The sequence below is a fragment of the Melospiza melodia genome, chromosome Z (assembly GCF_035770615.1).
Source record: "Melospiza melodia melodia isolate bMelMel2 chromosome Z, bMelMel2.pri, whole genome shotgun sequence".
Lineage (NCBI taxonomy): Eukaryota > Metazoa > Chordata > Aves > Passeriformes > Passerellidae > Melospiza > Melospiza melodia.
Genome location: NC_086226.1, coordinates 2723195 through 2739651, shown reverse-complemented (window position 1 = coordinate 2739651; position 16457 = coordinate 2723195). Strand labels below are relative to the sequence as shown.

General features: G+C 42.3%; 1 protein-coding gene across 6 annotated transcripts in view; it reads left to right on the top strand.

Annotated features, from left to right (window-relative positions):
• LOC134431987 (urea transporter 2-like) overlaps positions 1-16457 on the top strand; it is a 302495-nt gene that overhangs the window by 173272 nt on the left and 112766 nt on the right. For 3 of the 6 annotated variants that reach the window (XM_063180294.1, XM_063180295.1, XM_063180296.1), the window contains exon 3: positions 4684-4789. The exons of 1 other annotated variant lie outside the window; for it this stretch is intronic. The gene's annotated coding sequence lies outside the window, so the exon portion shown is untranslated. Of the gene's footprint in view, positions 1-639; positions 713-4683; positions 4790-16457 lie in introns of all 6 variants that reach the window. 2 more of the 6 variants (XM_063180297.1, XM_063180298.1) reach the window with 1 other exon arrangement.

Sequence of the window (16457 nt, the reverse complement as noted above, 5' to 3'; positions counted from 1 at the left end):
GTTTAGGTCAGTGCAGTCTCATATTAATATTAAGATGTTTGATGCTAAAGACATAACACCCAAATCCATTCACTGGCATTTCTTCTTTTTCTCTTTCCTCACCCATAATCTATCTCTTAGTTGCCAACATAAATAATACTCAGGTTACAGTAATGTCCTGTGGCTCGAAACTGGGGGATCTCCAGTGCACAAGGTGCTGAGCAAACATGTATGGAGGCATAATCCTGTCAAATATTATCCAGGTCATACGATCTGTAGCTATATTCCTCCCTGTAGAGAACACTCGGCTTGGCAAATGCTTGGCCTGTTTCTCTGTGTGACACTGAATGTCAGTGAGTGACATCTCACAGATGATACTTTATTGGTAGAGCAGGTGCTGGTGGCAAGAACTATATTTAGAGAGCAGAGGTCTAAAAATGGGTCAGTCATTTCCAGATCAGATTTGAGTCTTTCATAAGACCTTTCCCCTCTCCTTTCCCTGCTCACAAACTGAGAAAGCCAAGGGGTGCTCCCCAAACCTCCAGCAGGAGAGCCATGGGATCTGGGATACAGAACCCAGATCCTCCCCAGAAACGGAGATCTGCATGTCAGAGGAGCTTCCACATGCATTCATTACAGGCTGTATTTTTTTTTTTACAGAAAAGAAGGCAAACCCTGCAACATCAGCACTGCAGCATTTGCACAGCCCCAGGGTTACAGTGGTGATGAGCAGGTGAACATACCACCATGGGCTGAGCAACAATGTGCATTTCTGGCCACCCTCTGTGGGCCATTTCCTCACCCCCTCTGTGCCAACACTGCAAACACAGGCCCAGTCCTGAGGAAAATGTGAGAGAAGCTTTCCTGGACTGGCAGGAGGAAGCAAGTGTGTGCAGGGCTCTCTTCAGGATAACTAGACTGCCCTGGGTGGCTTTTCTGTTTGCCCTTGCCCTGACACATTTTCTCTCCTAAGCACCCTAAGCTGTAGAAGCAGCATGCTGTGCCAGGGAACAAGGATGTTTCTGAGAGCCAAAGGGGAGTTTGGATCTGTCCAAATGACATCCAGCCACCAGCACACCATCTGCAATGCTTGGGATTTGATGATTGACCTTAAAACTGCACTTTTGTATGAAGGTCTTTCCAGCTATTACAGTCCAACACCATGCTCAGAGTTTAAGTGTGGGTTTACACAGAGAATATGCTAAACAAGGCAGAAAAGCAGTGGAGACATTTCAGCTCCTGCTCAGCATGAAAGTTTGAATTCTTTCCTGGAAGTAGTCTCCATTTGATCCACCTGTGGGTATGTGCTGGGTGCAAGGAAAGGTGATGAGATACTGCTCAGCTGGCCTGAAAAAACAGGGTTTTTTGCCCAAGTTAAATTGAAAAACATTGCCAGACCTCAGCTTGTAATATGCTATTCAATTACACCTTCCACATGCTGCTTAGAATAATCCTAGTCTGAGTGTGGTCCATGGCAAAAAATGAGAGAGCAAATTCTAGCCTTTTGCCTGAAAACCCATTTGTTCATTCCTCAGAAACCAAACAAGAGGGTTTTCAATGATATATGTTTTTAAGGCATTATATTGTGCTTGCAGGACCTGTCAGCATCAACAAAGTCATTCCTCTTGTGGGCAACATATAGAAAGGAAAACACCTCCATATTTCATTTTGTTTCCGTTTGCCACCTCCATTTACAGCTGAGGCTTGTGAGTGATTTGAATAGTCTCACTGAAATCAGGAGGACAGCTCATGGGCTTAGAGGGAGGCGCGTGATGGAGGGCTTTACCAAATCACCCTCCAACACCAGATGCTAGAAGACACAGTGTTGGTAGCTGTTGGCAGCTGACCTGAAGAAGTTAAGCTCAGCAGAGGATGGAGCCCCCCAGGCTCTGCAGCTCAGCTTCCTTTCCTCTCTTTAGCACAAAATATTTTAAAACAAACTGAGACCAGCAGCTTTTCCCCAGCCAACAAAAATAAAGACACTTGCAGCACAGTGAAGTGCAGCATGCCTGCCTTGCTCCAGGCTGCTCTGCCAGGGAATCAGAGGGATGGATGGATGGCTGATAAGCAGCAATTGAAAGATGGGCACAGAGGCAATAGCACAGTGGCTGACGTCCAAGCCCAGAGCAACGTGGCATCCACGAGAACTATTGCAATTGTCAACACTGGAGAAATGTAATTCGTTGTTTGCAAATGCAGCCTTGATCCTTAAAATAAAATAAAGAAAAGCAAATACCTCAGCTCTGTTAGCTACCTGGCCAGTGAAGGCTGCCCATGAGCCAGATATATAATGCTGATATAAACCCCACAGCTCAGGCAAGACCTACTGGATGGGTTTGATCAAGGGCTAGTGCATCTTTCGGAATGTGAGTCAACTGGAAACAGATGTTTTGATTCTGAGGTGCTATAGAAGCAAAAGTCCCTTCTGTCCATCTTCCCTCTGTCCCCTCCAATCCTTGGATATATTATTAACACTTTTTAATCTCATTTTGTCTGTGTGTCTTAAAGTATTCCTGCTGTAGACTCCTAAACTGTGGGGAAAAGTAAGAGAGGGAATGCCAGCAAATCAGAACAAAAAGCCAAGCCACTTACAAATTTGTACATCAACTAAGTTGTCTCAGAAATCTTCATTCACCAGTGGAAATCCCAATCTCACCCGCTAAAGCCCTTCCAAAAGGAATGCAGTTGGCTCTGTATTTTGTTTGTGTTAACAAATTTAGGCTATTACAGGCCAAGAAAGAGGGGGGGGAAAGCCCTTAGAGCCCTTTGGAGAACGTGACCCTGTTGGAGTTCCCTTAATGTTGTAAAGGGGGACTCAGGAAACAGGGACTCAGTTCAGAGACATTTGGGGTGCACTCTTCTGCAGCAGGTGACTCTGTCAGGCAGGCCACATCTGAGACAATGAAAAGTAACACAGGATTGTTTTATTTTTTAAATTATTTATGAGAAAAATACACCCATCTCCACCACAGCTACAATTCTCTGTCACGTTTCTCCCTGCAGAATCATCCAGAGAAGCACCACCAAGCAACCCCACAGCCCTTCCTGCTCTGGCCCTCCTCCTGGGCTGGGTGTCAAACACAACCCTCCCCCAGGACAGTGTCTGCTGACACATCCAATCCACCCAAAATGCTGCTTGGGAGGACCCAGTGATTCTGCTTTAGTGCCCTTTTTGCATTTAATTCCCCATAATCTCTGGCAGAGACCCACCAGTACTATCAATCTGCTTAGATAGCAGCCTCTGTCATTCAGGAGGACTACTCATTCAACCTTTATCTCACACAAACTCCTCCTAGTGCTCATGCTGTCACTATCTGTCCCACCAAAATAAGGCAATTAAGGATCATCCTGTTGCTTTTACTATCCTACTCACCCCTTCCACCTTTCTTCCTTTTCTTAAGTTTGCCCGTACTACCAAGTCTAAAATTTGGAGAAATTTTTGAGAATTTTAGATTCCTCCCAAGCAGTAAAACCTAAGACTAAAACCATGTTTGTAGTCCCAGAGCTGGGGTTCTCAGTGCCACCAGTCACTTTGCAAGAGCTGTATCCACACGAGTGGATACCTCTCCCTTTTGAATACTGGCTCCCTTTGTGCAGCTGGCTGTGCCAGGTTTTGGCTCAAAATATGAGTGTGAGTGAGCAGAGCATCACTCATGGGCTTGGATTCTGTATATTTCTAGGCAGATGTCAATGGATGCCCAGGATTATGGGACGCTGTGGCAGGTTGTGTCTATTGTATTTTTCTTTTTATAAGTTATGGTGGTGCAAGAGTTGTTCCTGGACAAGGAAAGAACCCAACTTCTTATTTGCATTTTTGCCACTTGAAGGGAAATCTAGGAAATAGGAGAGGATGTGCTCTCCCTGAGTAGCCCAGGCCATATTCATCTACATCCTGGGTGAGTTCTGAAATGCAGGAGGGATGTGAAATAGCCAGAAAGAAGGAGGTAAGCACAAAAATAAGAAGTGAGATTGACGCAGAAATCAAGTTTTGTATGTAAAAAATTGGAGAAAACATGGATGATGAATTATATCAAATCCTTTTATCATTATATCTGTCCTATTATCTCCATCCTTCTTCTCATGTCACCAAAGGAGTCTGATGGAGTTGTGATGCCAACATCAGAACATTTTCACAGCTCTGTACACACTGTAACTACCCATAACTCTGATTGAAACTGTGAGAAGAGACCTGTGGGTGCTCTGAAAACTTCTGCAGAGTTTACATCAAGCTTCAAGTTTACAAGAAAAGCAGGAAAAAAAGCAAGTAATCTGTGATTTTGCAGCATAAGTGTCACACATGAAACCTCCTATAGTCTCATCTGTTTTGGGGTCCCTTTCTATTGTCTTTTAAATAAGACAATAACGAATGTGTTAGTATTTTATTCCTTCTTTTCAATAGAATTTGCCTGACAGAAGACTGAGTTAATTTACAGAATTCTGAAATATTTCTTTCTTACTCATCCTAGGCTAAGCATGAAGATCTTACCTTCTTATTCTCAGCTGCCCAGGTATCTCCTTTTCTCATGGAATAAATGAGGAAACAAAAAACCTACCAGTTCCCTCTCTCCCTTCAAATTTCTCTTCAAGTTAGGAGAGGCAAATAAGGGCCTACTGCAAAAGCTGGAAATAAATTATAGCCAGAATGGCAAAAGCAAAATATTTCTCCTCTAAACATGTTGCTTTTCCCTCTGTATATCTTGGCAGCCTAACTCTCTGAAAACACCCACCTGAATTCTCTGCGCTCAACAGAGCAGCCCAAGGATAAACCCTCCAGTAAATCCTATGTGACTGAAGATATAGGAGCCTGCCTGTGAGTAAAAACATTTTAAATATGATTGCTGTACCTGTAAGTAACCAAAGAGCCCTTTTGGAGCAAATAATTTCCTTGGAAACATCTGAGTCCAATCATCCAAGCCTGGGAGCCCAAATTTATGTAATGCCACTGCTTTCCTCTCCTCATTGTCCATCCTCTGCCTCAAAAGAAAAGAGTTTACCCTGTCCATCTATCATTTAAATGGTAATGAGCTAAATGAATTCCACCTCACTTCTGAGCTTCAGAGTAAGCTTGGGTTTATTTATTCGTATAAAGGCACAAGAACCCGTTTGACATTGCTGAACATGTCCCAGATTTATGGAAAATAAAACTGTACTAATCTCGCGCGTTTATTAGCTTTTCTGTCAGATGCCTCCATGAGTATTCAGAGATGTGAATTTGCCCTGCAGTTCTGTTCTGACTGGAACAGCATCTCCTGAAATGTAAATGTTATCTTAAGGTCATATGCTGATGAAAACCCCTGTTTTGCCAAAGTCTAATTTCTTGGTCACTTGACAAAGCAGCTGCTGTTCAGTTATATGGCACAAAGAATGCTATTAAAGAGGGATAAGTTACATGTTTGATTTGGCATATATTATACAGCTTCTAAAGATAAAAAAAATTACAATGCATAATTATTTTTCCTGATTTAGCTGAATAAATAAAAGATCTTTCACAAATATGTGTACAGGAATGATACTTCTAAGTGAATTTGTTCATCTACAAATAATGTAGCCCTCTGAGGGCTTCTGTGACTGCATTTTAAAGGATCAACACAAATATCGTAATGTGTGATGTAATTTATTTGCTAAATCATAGATTGTTATTGAGACAAATTCCTGTTTTGAAGGAGAATACCGAGATTAGACAGTTGCAAATGTTCTGTGACAGCAAGCTCTGCAGCTGATGCACATTAAGGAAAATAAAAATTGCAAGGTTTAGGTAATCAACAGCTGGTGTCAGCTGGTACCGTACCACATCAGTGCCTCCAAGGTTGGTAAAGATTTTTTTTTTTAACCATCTGGTTATCTAGCATTGGTCAATGTCAGAAGGACAACCCTGAGACTTCTGCTCCTGCTTTGGCATACCACGACAAATGCTCACTTGTGCAAGCAGGGAACATGCAGTGTGGGTCAAGAAAGACAATATGACATGTTTTAGGAGATGGTGCTGTCATTCTCAGTCCTTTTAGCGTGTGATAAAGGGCTGACAGGGAAATCATGCAACAGGGATGTAAGGTTTGGGTTACACAAAACTCCATGTCCAGGAAGAGCTGGAGCATTGGAGCCATCGCAGGGTTTGGTCTCCAGGCTTGAGCTCTCAGTTCTGGGAGCAGAGATGAGTCTGGGAGCTCAGTGTCTGGTGATGGGTGGAGAGGGAATATTGCCTGCACAGTGTTTGACCTTCATCTCACAAGGAAAAATGTCAAATATTCTCGGAAAAATATCAACAGTGTTTTCTCTTACCAAAAAATTGCTCCAGTGCAGGAATACGTGGTCCTTTGCAACAAAGAATTTTAAAAACCCCTGGAGATTGGGATTTCTCTGGTCTCTTCTGCTTTCTTTTCCTCCCTTTTTAATTATGAAGTTCAGAGATGTTCCACGTGACAAAGATAATTAAGCATTTCAAATAAGACTTTATTTTGCAGGACATTCAACATTCATTTAAACATTAACCCTCTCACACTTAAAGAGGTAGGAAAGTTATTCCAATGAGAAATCAGCATGAACAATAATGAAGCACTCACTGTCAGATAGGAAAATAACTCAGCAAAAGTAAGATTCATCAATATTTATGTCAAAGAAGGATATGCTTTTTCTAAAAACTTATCTAGTAGGTTGGCAGGGGATATCGCTCTCCTGATTACTGACAATTTTGATAGGTCACATCACAAACTTTAGTTTCCAGAGGAAGATTTGAGGTCAGAAAAGCCTTCTGGGTATATTTTAAAGTGTAAGGGAAACATCCTGTGTTTAGTGATTGCACCATTCATTTCAGGGATATGTGATACTCCCAGTCAGCTGCAGATGAGGAAGGACTTCCCTGCTTTGGAACAAATAAGATTTTTTTGCTAGGGATTGGGTGGGACTTGATCATTCCCCAGTGCAGCAGTTCTTTGTCTCAGTAGACTTCCTCCACCATAATGAGAACAGACTGCACTTTGTGTCTCTCTTGTAAAATTTAATTCCCATGCTGAGGTTTCCTGCTCTTTCAATTTGCTACTTCGAATTAGCCAAGACACCTCCCTATGACAGACAATTCTTGTGAGACTTGTTAGCTCTGCTTAAAATAAGTAAGTAGGTAAATAAATTAAATAATTAAATAATTAATTAAATAATTAATTAAATAAATAAATAAATAAATAAGCAGGCTGGCATTCATTATTGAACTCGAGTAACAGCCCAGCAAAAAAATTCAGCAATTAATCCTCCACATCGTAAACCATCAATATTTGCAGTAAACCATGAGCTGAGAGAAGGCTTGGTAAAATAGCTTCCACTCCTGAAATGCCATATCCTGATTGGTAAAAACAAGATACCAGCTGAGCTAAAAGGGAATCCCAGTGTACCTGCACAGAATCCTGTCCTTGCTTAATGCAATTTCTCTGTGGACAGAGCACATTCCAGAGCTACAGGTATGGAAAGGAGAGATCATGAAAGGAGCCTGGCAAAGCAGGGATGTTTATGTGCACCTACTCCATGCACAAAGCTTTATGCCACCCTCGTGGTCCCAAAGCATCCACTTAACATCCAGCTGACACCTAGGTGTAAAAAGTGAATGATAAGGCACTGTTCATCCTGGCTGCTCAGGCGTCATTGCTCTGCCCCTCCTTTATTTACTCCCTGGTGCTGTTCCCATTCTCTTCTGTGTAGGGCTCTCCTCTTCCTCATCACTAGGATGTGGGGACCTTAGGGCTGAAGGGATCATCTTGCTTAGAACACCTATGTCACAGGTTATTAAGTTTCACTCAACTCTTCCTGAGATTGATTCCAGTAATTGATGTCCTGTGAAAATTCTCCTCCAAGAGAGAGAGAGAGATCCAGCCTTGATTTAAAGGAAGAGTGAAATAGAGAGCATGCTGTTTCCCCAAGCAGTTTGTTCTGGCTTGTAATCTTCCTCACTCTAAATCACACTGATCCTTCTCTGAGGGTATGAAAGAACCCTCTTCTAAATGGGTTCTTCTCTCCACACAAATATTTCCCCAGTAGTGAAATTACCTCTCCATCTTCTCCTTGTCTGTTTGGCTCTGAAAGTCTCATCCTTGGGATTTTATTCTCCTGCTCTTGTGTTTTTCTGAGATTTCTCCTTTTTTTTTAAATTATAGTTTGTTTGTTTGGTTTTTTTGGTTTTTCTTTACATTTTTAATACAAAAAAAACTGGAATGCATGTGGAATTACTGTTTGAATCACGCTGAATTTGCACACAGGTGTAGGGCTGCAACAACATTCTATTGAAGGGGGAATATGCCTATGAGAAAGAATCATGACTTTTAACATTAAAGTTCCTGAAGAACAGTATTTACAGTGTTCTTGGAGAGCACTTAGAACATGTAAATATTATAGATCTGGAGATGTAGATGCACATTGTCTCTGCAGACTAATAGCCATAGGAGTAGGGACATTTTTTCCTGTATTAGTGGGGGCTGGGCCTTCAGGTGAGTTTAGCTGACTAAAGCCAGTAAGAGAAAAAGAGGTGGGCAAAACTCAGAAGTTGGATGTGTCAAAAAATGGAATTAATCAGGATCTTGCATAAGCATGCAGAGTGGGATAACCAATGAGATAGGTAGGCTTCTTTGACTTATCTAGATACAGAATATTCAGCTCTTAGCGGAGTCCTCCTGCCCTGAACTCGTGGTCAGAGAGAGGTTCCTGTCTGCTCCAAGATCTTTGCTGGCAATTTGGATCTCGATCACAGATAAAAGCTCCAAACAGGCTCAGCTCCTTAACATCACCTACAGCAGTGACTAATTCTTTGTGCACTGCATCATCTGCATCTTCCAAGAAGTGTCATTCATACCCACCCATTTAGGAATTCAACACATCATATTTACATCACGTCCCTAGCTCACTGATTGTATCATTTAGTCAAGATTTTAATTAAAATACTTCTGCAATGTATTGCTGTGAAGGTATAATTACTGTAGCTTGAGCTTCCTAACTCTCATTTCCCAGATTTTGCCCAGGACACAACAGAGCAGTATTCCTGATGGGGGGCTGGAAGGTACCCCTCAGACCAAGGTCGGACACCTCTGCTGGGACATTCCTCCTGCCATCACACCAATCCCCCCTCTCCATTCAGAGATCTCTACATGCCCTGGAAAAATTAGGAATGCTGAGAGTCTCAGCAAGGCGTGGAGCTCAGGTTGAGTTACTCACCCACCATGACCTGTCCCATACAGGCATCCCGAACATTCCTTGCCTGCAGGAAGATTGTCCCTTTCCCATGTATGAAATTTCATGACTGTTTGACAGCAACAGAATCTGCATTCTACATTCCTGCATGGACTGCAGTGCCTTTGGCTCTGCTAAAACATGTTTTGCCCAAATAAGCTGAACCTCAACAGAGATCTCCCTTCTGTGGACCCTGCAGTTATTTATACTCCTACCAATCTTCATCAGCTGCAAATTCTGTCAGCAATGACTTTAAACCTAATTCTGGGTTACTAATGAAAACATCCCTTAGCCCCAAGCACAGGTAGGGCTCTGTGGAGACACTGCTCAGAATGTCCCTGGCTGATGATGATTTGTCTGAATTTTCAGACCTGCTCTTTATCCTTTTGTTTATATCACTCTATGAGGCTTTTTCCCCTCCTCACTTTCCAAAATAAAACAATGATATTCTGAAATTTCCTTTACTACATCAGCTTGCTGGCATCTCTGTTAGGAGCAATGGGTTCTTATCCATGGGAAAGCACATGATTATGTTGAGCCACAAGTAAATTGAAAGGTGGAGGCCATTTCCTATGTTCTGACATAAATACACACAGATAGATAAGCTAGTTCATAAAAACTTGTCTGTCCCTTTTACACATTTTGGACCTATATTGCAGATGGGTTTGGAGTTTATGTTTGTTTTAATATTTGTACTGTTCTTAAACAAATGGATTGGTTCCTTCTATGTGTTTTGCTTTAGCAGTGTGGTGTTAAACACATTCAAAATGTTTCAGTCAAGTAAAGATTTGACTTTGTCCAAAAAAAACCCCAAACCACAGAACTATAGAAACAGCTAAGCACTGTAGCCATTCCCCAAATAGGGTGTTAGGATTTGGCTATAAACCTAAGCTGTTTAACAGGGTTTGGGTTTATGCAGTAGGTCATGGTGGTTAATGCTTAGTGAGCTGAAACAAGAATGGAAGAAAATTATAATGGAAAAGCTTGGTTTGAAAAAAATAACTTTGTAGGTGACTATAAGGGGGATGATTGGACTCATGGTGTGTACCACATATTTTGGCTAAGCTGGAATGCTTTGAAAGCCTTTCACTTGATATAAGCATGATCATCTGAGCAGGACTTTTAGCTCAAAGCACTCCTAATGTTGAACTCTTGGCATAAGGTGGTGACAGCTGCAGAAGGCAGAGGGGGAGAAGGCAGCAGCCGAGCCTTTGTTATGGAGAGCAGCAGCACAGGGGAGGCAGAATTGCCTAAATCAGTATTGTGTCACTGGTGGGGGGACCATGACAGCCTGACCCAGCTCAGAGCAGGAGCCCTCAGCACTGCCACCCCTCTGTGTGCACACAGACATGTACACACTGCCAGATTCCAGCCCTTCACAGGCTCACACCTTATCCAGAGCTGGAAGGGACCTTCACGTTTTTTGTACCCTGTCCACAACCAGAGTCGTGTCTCCATCATGCCAGTACCTCAGCTTTGTGAACATAAAACCCCAAAACCCAGGGAATTTGGTGATGAGTATAAATTCATTAACTCCAGGGAACCAACTAGCCAAGATGCCAGGGATGGTTCCAGAGGCAGTTTGGTCTCTCTCTGTACCAACATCCAAAGATCCCATACATAAATAGCTTCTAGAAAAAAATACATCAGGTTTTATTTGTTCATAAATGGTATTTGGCCTTATCAGTCCTCCTCCAGGCAGCCTATCAAAACATTCTCTCAAGTCTCTCACTAGAAATAGCTGTATTACAGACACCCCCAACAGCCTGATTATGGGAGAGAACCCAAACCACCCTCGCTGTGTGAAATGCAGAGGAGAAAAAGATGCGGCCCATATGGTGATAAGCATTCCTAGACACCAATCTGGGGCATTCCATGGGCCCACCTGTCATCACATCCTGCCTCTGTGTACCTCTGAATAACCCAATGTTCCTGTGCAGTGCCCAGGGGGCAACCAATTCCCAGATACTGCCTTGAGTTTTACCCTGGCTCCATGGGGCTGTCCAGGGGCTCACCAGTGGGAAACAGGCTGATAATGGGAGCAGCCTCATCAGGGCACTCAGGGGCTGGGTTTAGCTGGGGTGAGACCAGCCTGCTCTCACTCTAACTGGTGAGCTGGGAAAGGTTGGAAAGAAGAGCCTTATAAACACAATGCATAAAATATGGCAAAAACAACAAATGCAAAATACCATTTTAATTACTTTAGATCAAACTGGCTACCAAAGAAATAATGTTTTCATATCCCAATGCCATCTCCATTCAAAGACTTTTCCTCAGACTGCTTTCTGATGGGAGGAAGACCTCAGGAGAAAACATCTGAGAAAGTGGAAGAATTAATTCTGATTCCATCCTCTGCCCTGGCAGTTGTGTCTTAAATTCCCTCCTAGCACAGCAGAACTGGTTTTAAAAGGTTTCTAAGACAAATAAAACAATAAAGACATTATTTTTAACATCAGTGCCTGCTCATCACAGCTCATTAAAAGGTGAATTTTGTCTGACCCTTGGACCACCTAACAGGGAGATGCATGATTTTGAATAATAACCTTAGTTAATGATCTGATACCTAAAGTGCTAGACCTAAGATAACACCTCAGGACCTGACTGTTTTTGTGGTATGGATTCACATTGAGTCCCACAAGTGTCTGGGCTTCTATTTTATTTTTTTTTACAAGGCTTAACATGGCACAAGTATGAGCTGGTTTCCCTTCTCCGGTTTGCCATGAGGCCTCCCTCCATTTAACAGACCACTTGTACAGCTCTTATTAAAAAGCAACACCCTAACCAGTGGTGACAACACAGCTCTCACATCCTTCAGATCCTCTTCCCACCTTCCTTCCCTTATTTGCTCTGACAGCACTTGACTGTGTCAAAAGCCCAAGTTTTAGCGACACAATCTCCCTCCCCATTTAATATTTTAGTACAGGAAGAGCTTTGCTTTTATAAAGACGTGGTTTAGTCCTCAAGTCACCCAGGAATATCGCTGGCATCTCGAGTGCAGCATCCCACCTCCAAGCCAGCAGCAACTTGCTGGAGAGGCTGTTAGCCCATCTCATGTTCCTTGATGTTCTGGACTCACCCTCTCAGGGGAACCCATTAGCATTCCCGCTCTCAGGCAGTCCTCTCCTCCCCTGTTAGTAATTACCCAGGGAGGGGGTAATTAAAACAGGTTCTGAGGCTATGAGAACCTCTGTCCGCCTTCACTACTTGCAGAGCCAAATGAGAACTTTAATGTACATTTGGAGACAACTCCTGAAGGGTTTTTGCACCTTTGTCATGTTCTTGTCGTCATTAAGCACGATCTAATCCTCCATTTCAATTCATTAGCCTGAACAGAGGCAAATTTTGAAATGTGACTGCAACACAGAAGCAGTGAAATTTCCCTAGATACCTGATGAAGTTCTATCATTATAAAATGGATAATTTCATGGGGATGGACAAGAGTGTGGGAACTGGGGACTGTTAGCACAGGTTTCCTATGGAATTCCATGCAAATTACTGAATCTCTGCATCTTGATTTTGTCACAGAAAATGAAAAGATTCCTTTCATCCAGCCACCAGTCAGAGAGATCTTGAGCAGGGAGGCATTCTCTGCCCAGTGCATTTGTCCTGTGCTGCAAACACCCAACAACAGCACAGCACAGCCACCTCTCCAAATGAGCCCTGCTGGCTGAGCCAGGCAGGGAAGCACATGGGCTGATGAGCTCTGTGAGATGATTTCAGCACAACTCACCATTGGTGGCCTGAGAGGTACCAGGGCTCTGCTCATCCCTGCTGGTGCCCTCCTGGCAAACAGCACAGCAGTTGGGTTAGCAGAGCACCAGACTGGCTGCAAAAACCCTGTGGGAAGTCCCACGACACTTTGGGAAGAGCTGGTTCAAATTCAAGCTCCAACACCTTCACAGCCTGTCCTAAATCTGAACAGAGATAACTTAAACAATCCCTTTAAAAATTCCAGAGATTGGAAATCTTAGGCCTGCCTCCCTTAAAAGTTGTCATTCAACTCGACCTAGGGGGGAAAAATAAAAAAAACGAAAGAGCAGATGAAGCAACTGAAAATAAATATGCTTCCCATTTTTCAAAATTTGATCTTTTTTTTTTTTAACTAAACCCTATATTATTAATGCGCTGTATATTTTATTGAGGTTAGTTTCAAAGCTGTTGGAAATCACAGATCAGTCCCTCAACCAGGATGTCTTTATTATGCACACATAAATCATGCATGGAAGGGCCCTGACAGCTGACGACGACGTAAACTCTCAGGAAGCAAAGCCCCTAAGCCATGTAAAAAATGTATGTCATGGAAAAAAGAAGCATGTCATCTTTATTTCCTTTTTATGGATATTTTTGTCTTGTCATTATCAAGGAAGATTTTTTTCCCCCTGTACTTCTGTCTAAATGTAGTTAACTCAGAGGCAATTTGCAATGGTATTTCAATGACACAAATGGAGAACCCTTCCCCACATCTGCCTGCATCTTCAAGGATGAGCGTGTTGTAATTATACAGCTCCTGTTCCACCAACAGCTCTGCTGTACCCAATATGGTTCAAAAGGATTTCAGTGAAATGCAAAAGTTCATTGAATTGTCAGGAGCATTTGGGTGCTATAAGACTCATGTAAATTGTGTTAGAGTTGGGTTTTTTTGAAGCCATGGGTCCACTGCAAGATTCGATCAGGTTGTTGTGGGGCTTTTCTGAGCAGGGGAAAAAAGAAAACACCAACAAAACACAAAAAAGCTCCAAGGATTCCCTATTGTGCTGTAGCTGAAAAGCAGAATAAAATGCTAAGGGGAAATAATCAGCTAAGGGGAAAGAAAGAAAGAAAGAAAGAAAGAAAGAAAGAAAGAAAGAAAGAAAGAAAGAAAGAAAGAAAGAAAGAAAGAAAGAAAGAAAGAAAGAAAGAAAGAAAGAAAGAAAGAAAGAAAGAAAGAAAGAAAGAAAGAAAGAAAGAAAGAAAGAAAGAAAGAAAGAAAGAAAGAAAGAAAGAAAGAAAGAAAGAAAGAAAGAAAGAAAGAAAGAAAGAAAGAAAGAAAGAAAGAAAGAAAGAAAGAGAAAGAATATTTGCAGTTGCAGTTAATACTTTCTGTTTCTGAAAGGTGTGCTTTTCTTTTTACTTACTTGATTCTTTTTATAGGAGAGCAGTTCAGTGAATTTGCTTTTTTCATAAAAAATATTTTTTTAAGAAAAGTTTTGGATAGTCATAAGTAGCAAATTGTGTCAGATTAAAAAAAAAAGAAAATCTTTTGGTCAGAAAGTGAAAAATAACCTTCCAAATAAAAAATTGGAGAAAGTACCTAATGGAGCACTGAATGACTGTCTGTACATTGGGCTAAGGACAACATTTAAAAAAAAAAATATTGACAGACCAAAAAAAATTTCTTTTTCCAACTATGTCCATTCACACACTGAGCTTTCAAAAGCAGGGAACTTTAGACAGACTGGTGAGCTCACATGTCAACACCTGAAGAGCAGTGATCACCTAATAGCCACCCACCCCTGCTGCTAGATTTACTAAATAAAAAAATAAAAATATTTTTATTTATTTAGGTGTTGTCCTGTGTGTTGTCACTGCCTGACGAAAAGGTGCCTCCTCACTCAGTGAGAAGAAATTGCACCTTTTTCCCAAACAGCACCTCAGCTTTGAGCTGATTTTCTCATGCATCCTCCCCTGCTCACATCCACCTTCTACATCCATCTTACTGCTGCAGGGTGTCTCCCATTTATTGAACAACTAATTTTCATTTGAGGCAGGATAAGACAGGAACCTACATACAAACCAAGGGGGAAATCCTTAAGGTTGGATATCAGAAAAAGATTCCTCACCCAGAGGGTGGTGGGGCACTGAACAGGCTCTTCAGGGAATGGTCACAGCCCCAAGGCGGTCAGAGCTCCAGGAGAGTTTGGGAAATGCTCTCAGGCACAGGGTGGGAATTTTGGGATGTTTGTGCAGGGCCAGGAGCTGGCCAGGGCTCGATGATCCTTGTGGGTCTCTTCCAGCTTGAGGAATTCTGTGATAACTCCTTTATTTCCTCTCAGCTGTTGGTGACATTGCTGATATCTCCTCTTGCCTTCTCCTCATTTCAGCATGCAGTGGTCGTGATGTGGGGGGCTCCATCACACAAAAATCAGCCCAAACATCAAACAGAGTGAGGCCACAATTCACAGGATGACAGATTCATTAAGGCTGTGTCATTAAGAAAAAGGACTCTAAGATTAGAGAGCCCAGACTTTAACCCAGCTCCACTGTGTCCACCACTAATTCACCTCATTCCTCTACTGCTGATTTAGTCCCTCTTTCCCTACAGCAGCTCAGCACTAGGGAGGTTTTTCTCAAAGAAATCCCACCTGCTGTGTGTTGGTTCATTGGGGGATGCTCTTTTTGGGATGCCACCATAAAGAACCAAGAGTGGCGAGTGAACACCGTGCTGCCTGTTCCTCAGAGAGCCACACAGAGAAAGGAACAGCAGATATGTAATTCTGTCTGTGGGGGGAAATTCAGAACCAGCTGAGTTGTTTGTTGGTGCTTTGATCCTCTTTCCTCTGCAAATTAGTGGGGTTCAGAATTAAATGGAAACGTGTTAAAAGGAAATCTGAAAGCGGGATCTGTTTCACACCCTAGTCCTGCTCCCTTCCTTTGGAAAGACACCTGTGGATACATTTCCATTAATAATTTCACTCTATCTCTTCTCTGATGTAAATTTACAAGCAAGAAGCAGGGAAAATGCCAAATCAAATGTTGCAGGCAGACTGGTGAGGTAATTAGCATATGATGCATAAGGAAGAAGAATCCCAAGAAGCAAAGCTGGATGTGCCTGTCCCTGTTTGTGACAGCCTTTGGGGGAAGCTCCAATTCACTGAGGATCAGTCGTGTTTGCATTTTACTCTTTCCTCCCCCCACTTGGTGAATCTCTCCCAGGAATGTCCTTTTGCCTTGAGCTTTTGAACTGATGAAGTACCTGCAGGGAAGAGGAAAGAAAAAGAACTTTAAAATAGATAAGCTGCTTATCTCTTTAGCTGACTTGAATTTGCTGCTGTGTGGAGGAGGATGCTATCAAAATCAGAAAGTTCAGAAGTTAGTAATGCTGGAAAAGTTTCGAGATGTGCATCACCAGCACAGAACTCTCCCTGTGTGTTATTCTGTATATTGCTTCTAAATCACTGCTAGAGATAAGATTAATCCAGGTACATTGAATTTGCTTTTTTCAAAAGTTATCCATGGTGGTGTTTAGCCAAGGAAACAGGACTTGTGTGATCTTACTTTGTGCTTGTCCAGCTACC